The sequence below is a fragment of the Mercenaria mercenaria genome, chromosome 10, assembly GCF_021730395.1.
Source record: "Mercenaria mercenaria strain notata chromosome 10, MADL_Memer_1, whole genome shotgun sequence".
In the NCBI taxonomy this organism is placed as follows: Eukaryota; Metazoa; Mollusca; class Bivalvia; order Venerida; family Veneridae; genus Mercenaria; species Mercenaria mercenaria.
Genome location: NC_069370.1, coordinates 64,574,097 through 64,585,576, shown reverse-complemented (window position 1 = coordinate 64,585,576; position 11,480 = coordinate 64,574,097).

The following is an 11,480-nucleotide window of genomic DNA, read 5'->3' as shown; positions in this document are numbered from 1 at the left end:
TTTTTCACCTAAATTTGGGGTTGAAATACCCCACCCACTCAATTGTAAATTTAGGAAATTTTTCGATTTCGTAACCCAAAAATTGGGCAAAGGTTCATCATTTCCACTAGTACGTCTATTTCAGAACATTGTAAGGCCGGATGTCGCATTCTACTGTATGCCAAACAGAAATTATACACATTTTAAAACACTTAGTCTCTAAAAAATTGCAGATTTCTCTATCTTTGAAGCAACAATTCTTCGGAGGAAATCTTAGAAGATCAGACTACTGTTGACCTTTATATAGGTAAATAGCATCAAAATATTTGTTTTAAAACAAATTGAACCCGCTGGAACAATATGTCCTATATTTCTTAATACTTTAACCTAAATTTGGGGTTGAAATACCCCACCCCCTCAAGTGTAAATTTAGAAAGTTTAAATTACTAATAAAACTTGATATAATCAGACTATTGATAAAGATATAGTTAAGATAACGTGTAAAGAATCATAATTTTATATCTTTTAAGATGGATAACAAATTGGAAGATTGATCAAAGCTACATACACCTTGCGTACACCGCGTTTTCAAACGGTGTACAACTTAACTTCAATCGTGACATTATTCAGTTGATTAGGCAGATAGCATAACCCCTTCATTTACTAACTGTCATTCGTAGAGTGCAGGCGTGATTATCTTTACAACAGTTTTGCAAGACAGACTTTGTAGAATTTAGTTGATAAATTAAAAGCAGATAACGTAATTCATTCATTCACTTTCTGTCAATCATAGAGGACAGACGTGTTTATTTTATTGAGTTACAGTTAGTGAAATGTATTGTTTGCATTTTAGTTGCATTTGCATTGTGGGGGTAATCAAAATCAAATTGTTATGGCAACCGACTGCCATAAATCCCCTATGAAAGACAAAATTATTTGGTCCCTATGCTTGCTCTGTCAGAAAATGGGCACTGAAGAACTAAGGAAGGCTTCTGATTCAGGCATAGAGCGTGTTCTTCAGAGTGCTGGTACCAGAAAATGTCTCATCTCTGAACAATTATTGAAGACTAGACCGGACCTTATGAATAAAGAGGTTGTCTGGCATAAATTATGCTACTCTTCTTTTACAAGTCAACACAATATTGATCTTATTAGTAGAAAAAGTATAGCTGGTAAGAATATACAAGAAAGTCGTGAAGATTCAAACAAATATGACACCCCATCAAGCAGTAATGTTAAGAGAACACGCCTTTCATTTGATGTTGAAGAAAACTGGCAGAAATGCATTATTTGCAATACAGGGAATCAGCGGAGTGGAAAGAAGGGTATCTTAGCGCAGGTCTTGACATTTGAAGGGTGTGAGACTCTTAAGAATGCTGCTTTATTAAAAGCTGACGAGAAAGAACATGTTATCGAAAATATCTGAGGTAGATTTAATTGCAAAAGAATACCATAGAATGTGTTGGAAAAAGTATACGTATGTTGATAAAGCAGAATGTTCTTCAGCTAATGAAAACGAGACTCAAAGGAAAGTATTCTGTAAACTTTGTTCAGAATTAGAACAGAGACTTCTTCAACAGCATGAAATATTAAGACTTTCCTCAATAAATGAAAGGTATAGTAAACTTATTGTGCAGAATGGCTTAGACCAAACATCTAAACCAGACAGACTTAAAGAAAAGCTAATCAATGCATTTGGAGACAGAATTTCTTTCTATACACCAGCTAACCGCTCCGAGAGTCTACTGGTTTATTCAAGAGATTGTTCGGGATTGTTGCTAGAGAACTTGGTTAAGAAGATATCTTTAGAGTCTGAAGAAGAATTCATCAATCATGATATGTCGGAAACGCAAGATGAGTTTTCTGTATTATACAAAGCTGCATTGATCTTAAGAAAAGAGTTACAGAAAACGACAGACATTGAAAACTGGCCTCCCGATGAACAAGCTATAACTAGAGAAGTTGTTGAAAAATGATAGGTGAAAATCTGAAACGATTTATTACGTGGCTTACAATATCACAGCGTGAATTTGATAATCTCAACACGACAAGTAAAAATGACAAGCGAGTTTTATCCATTTGTCAGGATATTGTTTGTATCATCCTATGGTGTAAAGTTAACTCCTAAACATGCGGGTATTGCTTTTGCTATTCATCACAGGGAAAGAGACTCAAAAAACCTACAAATGTTGAATCGGTTTGGTCACAGTATTTCACGTGACCAGGTTTCACGAATACTTACAGCTGTGGCTAATAAACAGGAACAACAATACAGTGATGAGGATGGCGTTATTATTCCAAGCAATGTTTACTCACGCAGATAGCTGCTGATAACAACGATCTGTTAGAAGAGACACTAGATGTCAAGAGTACTACTCACTGTACAAACTTGATTGTTACACAGCATCCAAATGCAAACGTTGCAAGCGACATAATTTCAGGTGGTGATTTCAATAGTGAGAAAATTGCCATCGTCTCAAAACAATATTAAACCCTGAAGGATGTAAGAAAATGTAATATTAAATCTTACATTAAGCCATCAAAACCAGCACAAGTTGAAGTTGTAAGGTAGATACCGAATACCTATCTAGTATACAACTGATTCCAGAGAGTGCATCCCTTATGGAAAGCTGCTGGATACAGTCATGGTTAATACCCATTAAACTTGCTACATTGGAAACTGATTCAGATGAACAGCAGAAGGCTGTTCCTGGTTGGACAGTATTTAGTGAATTGTCAACTGTGCGTGTTCCATGTAAATGAATCATAGGATATTGCACCGTTATCGATGCTGCTCCATCCGATTCGGCCATTGTATATACAGTGATGAATGTAGCATGTAAAATAACAAAATCGGTTGGACAAACACACACAGTTTTAGTATTTGACCAGGCAATATACTGTAAAGGAATTGCAAAATCACTTCATCGTGTTGAAGAATTTCAGAATTTAATAATCCGTTTAGGTGGATTTCACACAATTCTGTCATTCATATCAGTACTAGGTGAACGACAAGAATGCTCTGGTTTTGAGGACATATTCAATTTGGTTGAAAGTGGCTGTATAGCAGAGGGATCAATACCTGTGGTAATGTCTGGAAAGGCCTATAATAGAGCTGTAAGGGCACATAAACTTGTCTTCGAAGCTTCACATCGGCAACTTGATGCTGAAATTAACACAAATACACAAACTAACGATGGATTGAGTATGACAGCAGAGAGCCTATATAAACAAATTAAAGACTAAGAGTTAGAATCTATTCCTGAGGAAGTGAATGAGATGAGAAATGAAATAACAACACTAGAAATGAAACGTTCTGATTATATTTCAAAAAGTAACTCTCCAACTGCTGAATATTTGTTTGAATATTTGTGTATGGTCAATACAATGTTGCAGTTTATAAGTGTAGAAAGGATAGGCAACTGGACATTGCACTTGCCCGATTCGGTACAATATACCTTACACAAATGTTAATCCTACCGACAACTGCTCCTCTTGCGTATGAGCAATTCATGGACGGCAAGTTTGTTGTTTCCCGATCAATGAACAAGTTCGCTCAAGTCTCAGTTGACCATGCGCTAGAGCAAACCTTAAACAAAGACAGCAAAACGCACGGAGGGATTATAGGTGTATCACTTAGAGATGAAACTGTACCTAGATGGATCGAAACCGCTCACTTCCGCGCAAGACTATCAAGTAATGTCGAAGAAATGACAGATGTTAAGGACATTACGACATATCACAAGGAACTAGGTAAAACAAGAATAACTAAAGACGAAACTGACGTGCAGCAAATTCAAAATCAGCTTAACGACTGCTTCAGTCCATTTCAAAATGATCCAAATCTGCCGCTTGTAAACATTAAATCAGGCGAGGTAACTGGAGAAGGAATATTCAGCGATCTGAAACGTGCAACACAGATGGGAAATGAAGCCCTGAAAGTATTTATAGAAGAACGACTGAAGATGTCTAACGGACTTTATGACTCGCTTGAAAATATGAACCTGAAAACCTTTGCTCACAAGCGGAAAAAGTCTAAAACGTCACCCGGAAAAACAGTAAGTGACGACCGAGAACTGTTCGACCGACTAGTTATAGTGGCTCAGGTTCGTCAGTATGACCTGGAAAATCGTTTTAGCTATGAACTGGCTAACATACCTCTGAGTATAGCAACCACAGATGGCGGTATACGAAAAACACAGAAATCTGCCCTAATGGCTATTCTTGAAGAAAATGTTAAAGATAAGATAACAGATAATATTGATACAGATATCACTACATGTGTCCTTTTTGACCTGATTGCAGAGATACGAAAGTCAAAGTATATTGCCAATGAGACATCAACGTTTGAAGCATATGCTAATGAACTATTTTCGGTACTAATTGCAAAATCGGGTCACAGTGGCAGAATTGATATCGTAGCAGATAGGTATGCCAAAGAGGAGTCCATAAAGACTTATGAAAGAAGTCGAAGAACAAATGAAAAGAGCAAAATGATTATTAAAATACGCCGACCCACTTTGCCATTACCGAATTAATAGGAAAAGTTCAATGCCGTGTCTGAAAACAAAGCAGAGTTAGCTAACTTCTTGTTAGAGTTTATAAAAACCCACAGTGATATGTTAAACGATAAGTGTTTGTATATAGCGGGTTGTGACCAGCTGGACGGAAGTCTTTGTGTACGTATTCACAATGGTGAAATTGAAGACATACACATGCTTTATTGCTCTCATGAGGAAGCAGATACGCGATTTTTGTTGCATACAAAAGACGCGTTCGACCAAGGATTCGAACACGTTATTATACACAGCCCTGATACAGATGTGCTTGTGCTATGCGTTTCAAAGGCAGCGGCTGTTGGAGGAAAAATAACGTTTGTAACTGGCATAGGAAATCAAAAAACGTTGTTTGCCAGTTTTGGACATACAACAGTCAACAGGCGACAGTTTGGCCAATAATTTGTTGTCGATGCATGCAGTTACTGGCTGTGATAGTGTTTCGTCTTTCTATGGAATCGGAAAACCAAAAGCATTCGGTGTCTACAAAAATAATACTGCACTGCTTGACAACTTCGGGGATACATTAAATATCTCTGACAACACACTAAAAAAGCCGAACAGTTTATAGTAAACTGCTACATGAAAAACAGTGCATGTACATATATCAACTAGTGTCGATATATGTTTTTCTTGAAATTGCAAAAACAGAACATCGCACTACCACCTAGTAAAAATACTTTTAACATTGCATTTGAAACGGGCATATTACCAGACTTATATCTGAAAATATTGTCTTCTTGCCAATCCGCCTATGGAAACACCAACATCACATGATTGGAATGACATGTTACCGATATTAACAGATGGACAGCCTGCTCCAAAGCAATTGCTGCAGTTCCACAGGTGTGGATGTAAAACGAAATGCTCTAGGAATTGTAGTTGCCAAAGAAATCAGTTACGATGTGTTCCATCTTGTGGGTGTGGACCAGATACATGTCAGAGCGAGATTGACTTGGACGAAGATGAGTGAATTACTTAACAGCTACTTCAATTTATTATGGTAGCAAATACTATAAAAAGTTATTGAAAATATATATAAAAGTTCAAATATTGTCATTCGCATAGACAGTCTATAGGGGAGATAAAACTTGTTATCATAGATTTAACTGGTATTCCGTAAACTAAAATGGTTATGGAAACAAAAAGTGAAGGCAAACTGACATTTCATTTTGACTACGTTATTGACTGAAAATTGAAATTATTGACAGTCACCTATATATATATGTAGTGGGTGGGGTAAGTCGACCCCGTCGATTTTCATTTAATTTAGTTTTTACGCAATATGTAGCATGCTGTAACAACTGAATTTATTTATCAATCAACAAATGCAAATAAAAATAATGTCTTTGATATAAAAGTCTCATTTTAAAAAGAAAAAGCAAGGTCATACAAATATTAGGCTGAGTTTAATATATTTAAAACTAATCCTTTTAAAAGCGTCATTAAATTTTATTGACATCATGCTCAGGGCGACATCCACCCTTAAAAGTTTCCTAAAGGATGGTACAACGTTATGATATCACCCAAACTTTGCCTAATTTTTGGGTTACCACTTCCATTTTTTCTGGCACTGGCCCACAGACCATAATTCTAAAGGCGAATAAGGACTATTCATTTTCATTGCAAAGAAATGCCAAGAAAAAGATTGTGTGGCATAAATTGACCGATGCAATAAAAGATATATTTCTTTAAAAACTCTCCAGGAGGAAGACCAGAGATAATTGATGAATATTGATATGTAATAAGTGCTGGAAATTGACTAGAACAGAATATAAGACACCAATAGCATATCAAAACATATGTTCAGACGCACACCAACGATAAAACTTAAAGAACTGAGACAAAAAAGCAAACAAGTAACAGAAAATTTGGTCGAATACCAAAACTGAAAAAAAAAAAAAAAGATTTGCAGTAGTCGTTTTCGGACCTTTTTAAAATCTATAAATAAATTTTGTTAATATGTTTCCCAATCCGATTAATATGCTTTCTGTATTTTATGAGCAATTTTTGAGGAAAAATTTCAGGGTTTGTTTTAAAATGATTGAAACCCATGAAAATAATTGAGCCGCACCACGAGAAAACCAACATAGTGGCTTTGCAACCAGCATGGATCCAGATCCGCGCAGTCTGGTCAGGATCCATGCTGTTCACTAACGGTTTCTCTAATTGCAATAGGTTTTGAAAGCGAACAGCATGGATCCTGACCAGACTGTGCGGATGTGCATGCTGGTCTGGATTCATGCTGGTCGCAAAGCCACTATGTTGGTTTTCTTATAGTGAGGCTCAAATTATCTATTGAACAACGTCGTTTTAACGTTTTTATAAGAGCGGTTTAGCAAATTAAGACCGTACCTCCTTAAGACTTTTTACTGAACTATTTGACATACTCAGACAGGGCTTCATTTCGGTCGTCTTGAAAATATTTTTATTTTAACCGTTTTAAATGAATTGCTTTAGTTATGTTTAAATTAGTTATTCTTTCTATAAGCTGATGACAAAGTAATATTAGCTGAAACGATAGAAAACTTACAAATTTCAAAGGGGTTTGTACATATCAAAACATACTGTACATGAAACATAATTCTAATCAAATTATGAATTATTAAGAAATAAGGAAAGGGCAAACGTATTTATTAAATATTATCATATAATGATACCGACATTGTTAACAGAATAACCTATTCTTGAATCGTATTTTCCCAATAAGGATCTTGTTTACCTCATCTTGTCTCTGATCTTAAAACATATATTCAAAATTGACTGCTACGCATACCTTAGAAATTATTGATAAACTTTGACACAGTGTCAAACTATGTCTTTAACTATAAATTGGAAAGTGAACCCCCTTGTTTCAATCCTTTGGCAAATCGGTAAACAACGTAGGTTGTATCAGAGATTCAGAATTGTTTCGTTCTAACGCCTGTTTCATGTTACTCTTCAATAAAGAATAATTACTAGTATCAGTGCCGGAAGGTGTCGGGTTGAATCCGGGACAAAACCTAAAAGTAAATGTGTCCCAACAACGCTGTCAGTCGCCATAATGCTATCTTAATGGCGAATATTTTACTATTCTCGCGGCAGAGACTGGCGAGATTTTGTTATTCAAAGGCTGCATTATTTGTTTTCACCTCCGGTCAGATATTGGTGTTGGCCAGATGTAGAAAATCGACAGTGCGGATGTTTACCGAAACCCACGTTACCCTCGTTAACGTGTACACTATGCCGTTAAAGTCATATACTATACAAAAGAAAAATAAACTAGTAAGTACCGCCAGTTTACTGTTGGAAATTTCTTTAATTGCAATGTAATAATCATCATTTCTTTCTGTGGGAAAAATGCTGAATTAAACTATTTAGTTATTTATTCACTGTTTAATAATTAATTCACTGTTGATCACCATATACTAACCGCCTTTATTGTGACACCGGCGGTTCTGCTTGTAAGTATATATATATAAATCAATTTTTGTCTTTTTAAAATTACAATGATTATGTTGCCCACGAAACATCTGTATATATACTTTTCTCAAATGACTAAAATATTGACGATTTACCGGGTCCTCGAGAGAAAATTTAGTACGAGAGAAAATTTAGTATTTTTGAATGTTTGAAAAAGGGGAAAGCTTTATAACAGTATCGGTTTGCTTCTATAAAGGAAATGTCGTCAAAATAAAGGGTTTCACAAATATATTTGTGGGGAACCCAACTCGTTTCCAATTTTAGTACGTGATATGGCAAGAGGAGCGACGAGAAAAAATGAGCAGCTTTTATTCTGTCCTGTCAAATTTGTAAGTAGAAATGCTCAAAACCACATCAGAATACAATTTTTTATCAACACCACATCGAAATACAAATTAATACTATTAACATGTCTGTAGATGAAAACTACCTGTAACTTTAACCAATTGTGAGCAAATGTCAAGATTGTTACTGCTAGGAGTGGAGCTTTTACCTTTCCACACCATTTCATCGGCCTTATTATTAGACGCTAAATATGTATCCAACAAATGAAATCAAAAGTCAAAATGCCTTCACTAATGGGAACTTCTTAGATGATGAATCTCGTCACACTCACATCTGGAAGGGTTTTTTTTTTCAAACCATACACCTGCCCCATGCCTACTATTTAATTCATAGACACATATAATCAATTTTATGAATCCTTAAAATAGCCCTGCCCCTTGGCAACAACGTGTTTTCATGAAACAAATGCTTTATGATGATTTAACAAATACACGCGTTCATTTTTTATTTGTCATTAATGTTTTGGACTTGGAAGTTATTGTAATAACTTATAACCCAACACATTTTCTTTTATTAACCATTATAGGTGTGTTCTACGTATGATCATGTTTTCAAAATCAGTAAAATATGCTTAAATCAAAACTTCTTTAATCCAAAAGCTATATCAAAGAAGTCAGGAAACACATGATGAAAATATAATTGTTGTTCAATCACCGTCTTCGTGCCTTCAGTATTTTCAGTTATAAATGATATACATTCTTAAGATATGGTATAATTAAAAATATCGCATATATAAAATTCAATTAATGAATATTTATTGACATTAGAAAACTTTGTTATAGTAACATGAGGAAGTTGTTTCATTTCTTTTATGGCTATATCGATAACCTCGGCCTAATAAGTATTATTGTCAACAATATATACCTATTAACCTCCGATGTACTTGCACTATTTACGAAATAGACAATAAAGTCATTCAAGAGAATGAAGATCTTTAGCAGTACTTTTAAAAGTTTGTTTTGGAATTTTTTGAAGTTTTCCTCTATCACGTGGTGAACGTTTACTTATTTAAAAAGTTTAGTGTATATATATTTTAATTGTGCATTTTTTATTACAATTGAGTCTCGCTTATAAAACGTTATACACTGATTTTGATACCCAAGACTAAAGTAAATATTTCAGCGAGGTTTATATTTTTATCAAAACTTCTACATACAAAAAAAAGAGAAAAAATAACACTTGTAAGTTTTATTTGAAAAGGCCTGTACATATTCCCATTGTTGGTAATTTCGTTTTCAGGTGCAACCGCAACCATTTAATAGCATGTTCAGTGTTCCAGTCATGTTTTTCTTTTTATATTTTATTCAAATTAATTGTTTGTAACAAAACGGCAAATTAATGAGATTCAGTAGTTCGCTGATGAGAAATCCATTACAATCTACTATACTCATTCTCTCAATGCTGTAAAATTAGCGTTGGTGGCAAAATAACATATAACATGTTCACTGTCTTCACTCAAGCTTCATGTTATTAACAATTGATGTTAAATGACATTACATAATAATTCTGCTTGAAGTGTATTTGTAAAGCTCAGGAGACATTGTTTTTACAAACTATGTATATTAAAAATTGAAAAGTTTATAAGTTGACTAATCGAATAAATCAGTCAAGGATTTATTCCTAAGACAACATCAGTGTTACGACTTTAATAAAATTATATCAGGTGTGTGACTGAGTCTGCAAATATTCATTAATACAAAAATATATATCAAGCTCAGTGGTCAATGACGACCTATTATATGATATAATGCAGTCATATGAAATAATGGCATCTTTGCCATCTTATTAGGCTTTGATTAAAGCACGGTAGGTGGTATCGATTATTGATCTTGTAAACAGTGTCTTTCAATAGAAATGATTGTTGTTTTATTATGTCTTTATCCAAGGGTAATTGCTCTTTACGACAATGGGAATTGCTTTGTGTAGTGTGTGGAGCATTCATGAGGTGAACACGGTCAGACTTGATGGCATTTATTTGCATAAAGAGTTTCAGGTTAATTCCACAACACTTGAGTTTGTTCCACACATTTATGATAGAGGCCACAAAATGTCGCAAACGCAACAAGAAAACGAAGGAATGTGTAATATTATTATTATTATTATTATTATTATTATTATTATAATGAAGGTTCTTTGTCCTTGACCAAATAACGGAAATTTCCTAAGAGCAATATGTAATTTCAAATCACCATAATATCACTGATCTTTCAAGGTTATTTGAGCATATCGCTGGCTAAATTTCTTAAAAGATTAATTGCTTTATCGTTTTACTATTAAGCATAATTGTTCTCACTTTCTCACTTATCTTTCAAAGGATCGTACTGTTCCATTTAATTGCCACAGCTGCATTCAGTTGCACGATCGGCGCTCAGGATATAGTTATCCTAGGGAGATCCAGTGGTCAGTTGTAACAATGTCTGACTAAGAAACAAGGGATTACGAGTTCGAGACCCATTCCTCCAACTAACATAATTGCTAACATTCGGATAAGAGTCTTGTGTATGAGCACTTTACACCAGACAAGCCAACGAACAACAGATGCCTCTTGACTTAGAGTGCATTCTGTATCTTGCAATATCCGCCTACTTAAATTTCTAATAGTCTTCTGGAGGAGCGGCCCATATTAAATTACGGGAGAAGGCTATTTTTTTTTCAAACTAAATATAGAACAAGATATTTGGTGTTCAGTTACTGAAATTCTGTATCTGTGACAATTTAAATAGTTCAATATGATTTTATAAGTGCCGTGCGGCAGTTAAATGTCTCCTCATACTTGTATTCAGTATTGTTATATTTTCCATGGAGTCTGTACAACTTCTGTTCGATTGAATTCCGCTTAAGTGGGTGCCAGGGGGCGTGAGATGTGTTTCACTTTCAATTACCTCTCATGAACAGACTCAATCAAACCGGGTCTGCTATTAGTTGCTTGATTGCATTCAATGCTTCCAAAGAATCTCTTTACAGATTGTATTATTTATTTATTATTTCAAAGAATGCTTTCCTTGTTTTCAAATATAACCCAGTTTAGCAATTACATTTATAAAATAGTTTTTTTCTGTATTATAGTCAAATCTCTTATAACGACCACCTCAGAATAAAGACAACGGCTGTTCAACCTTCATATAAATGTCGCTATTT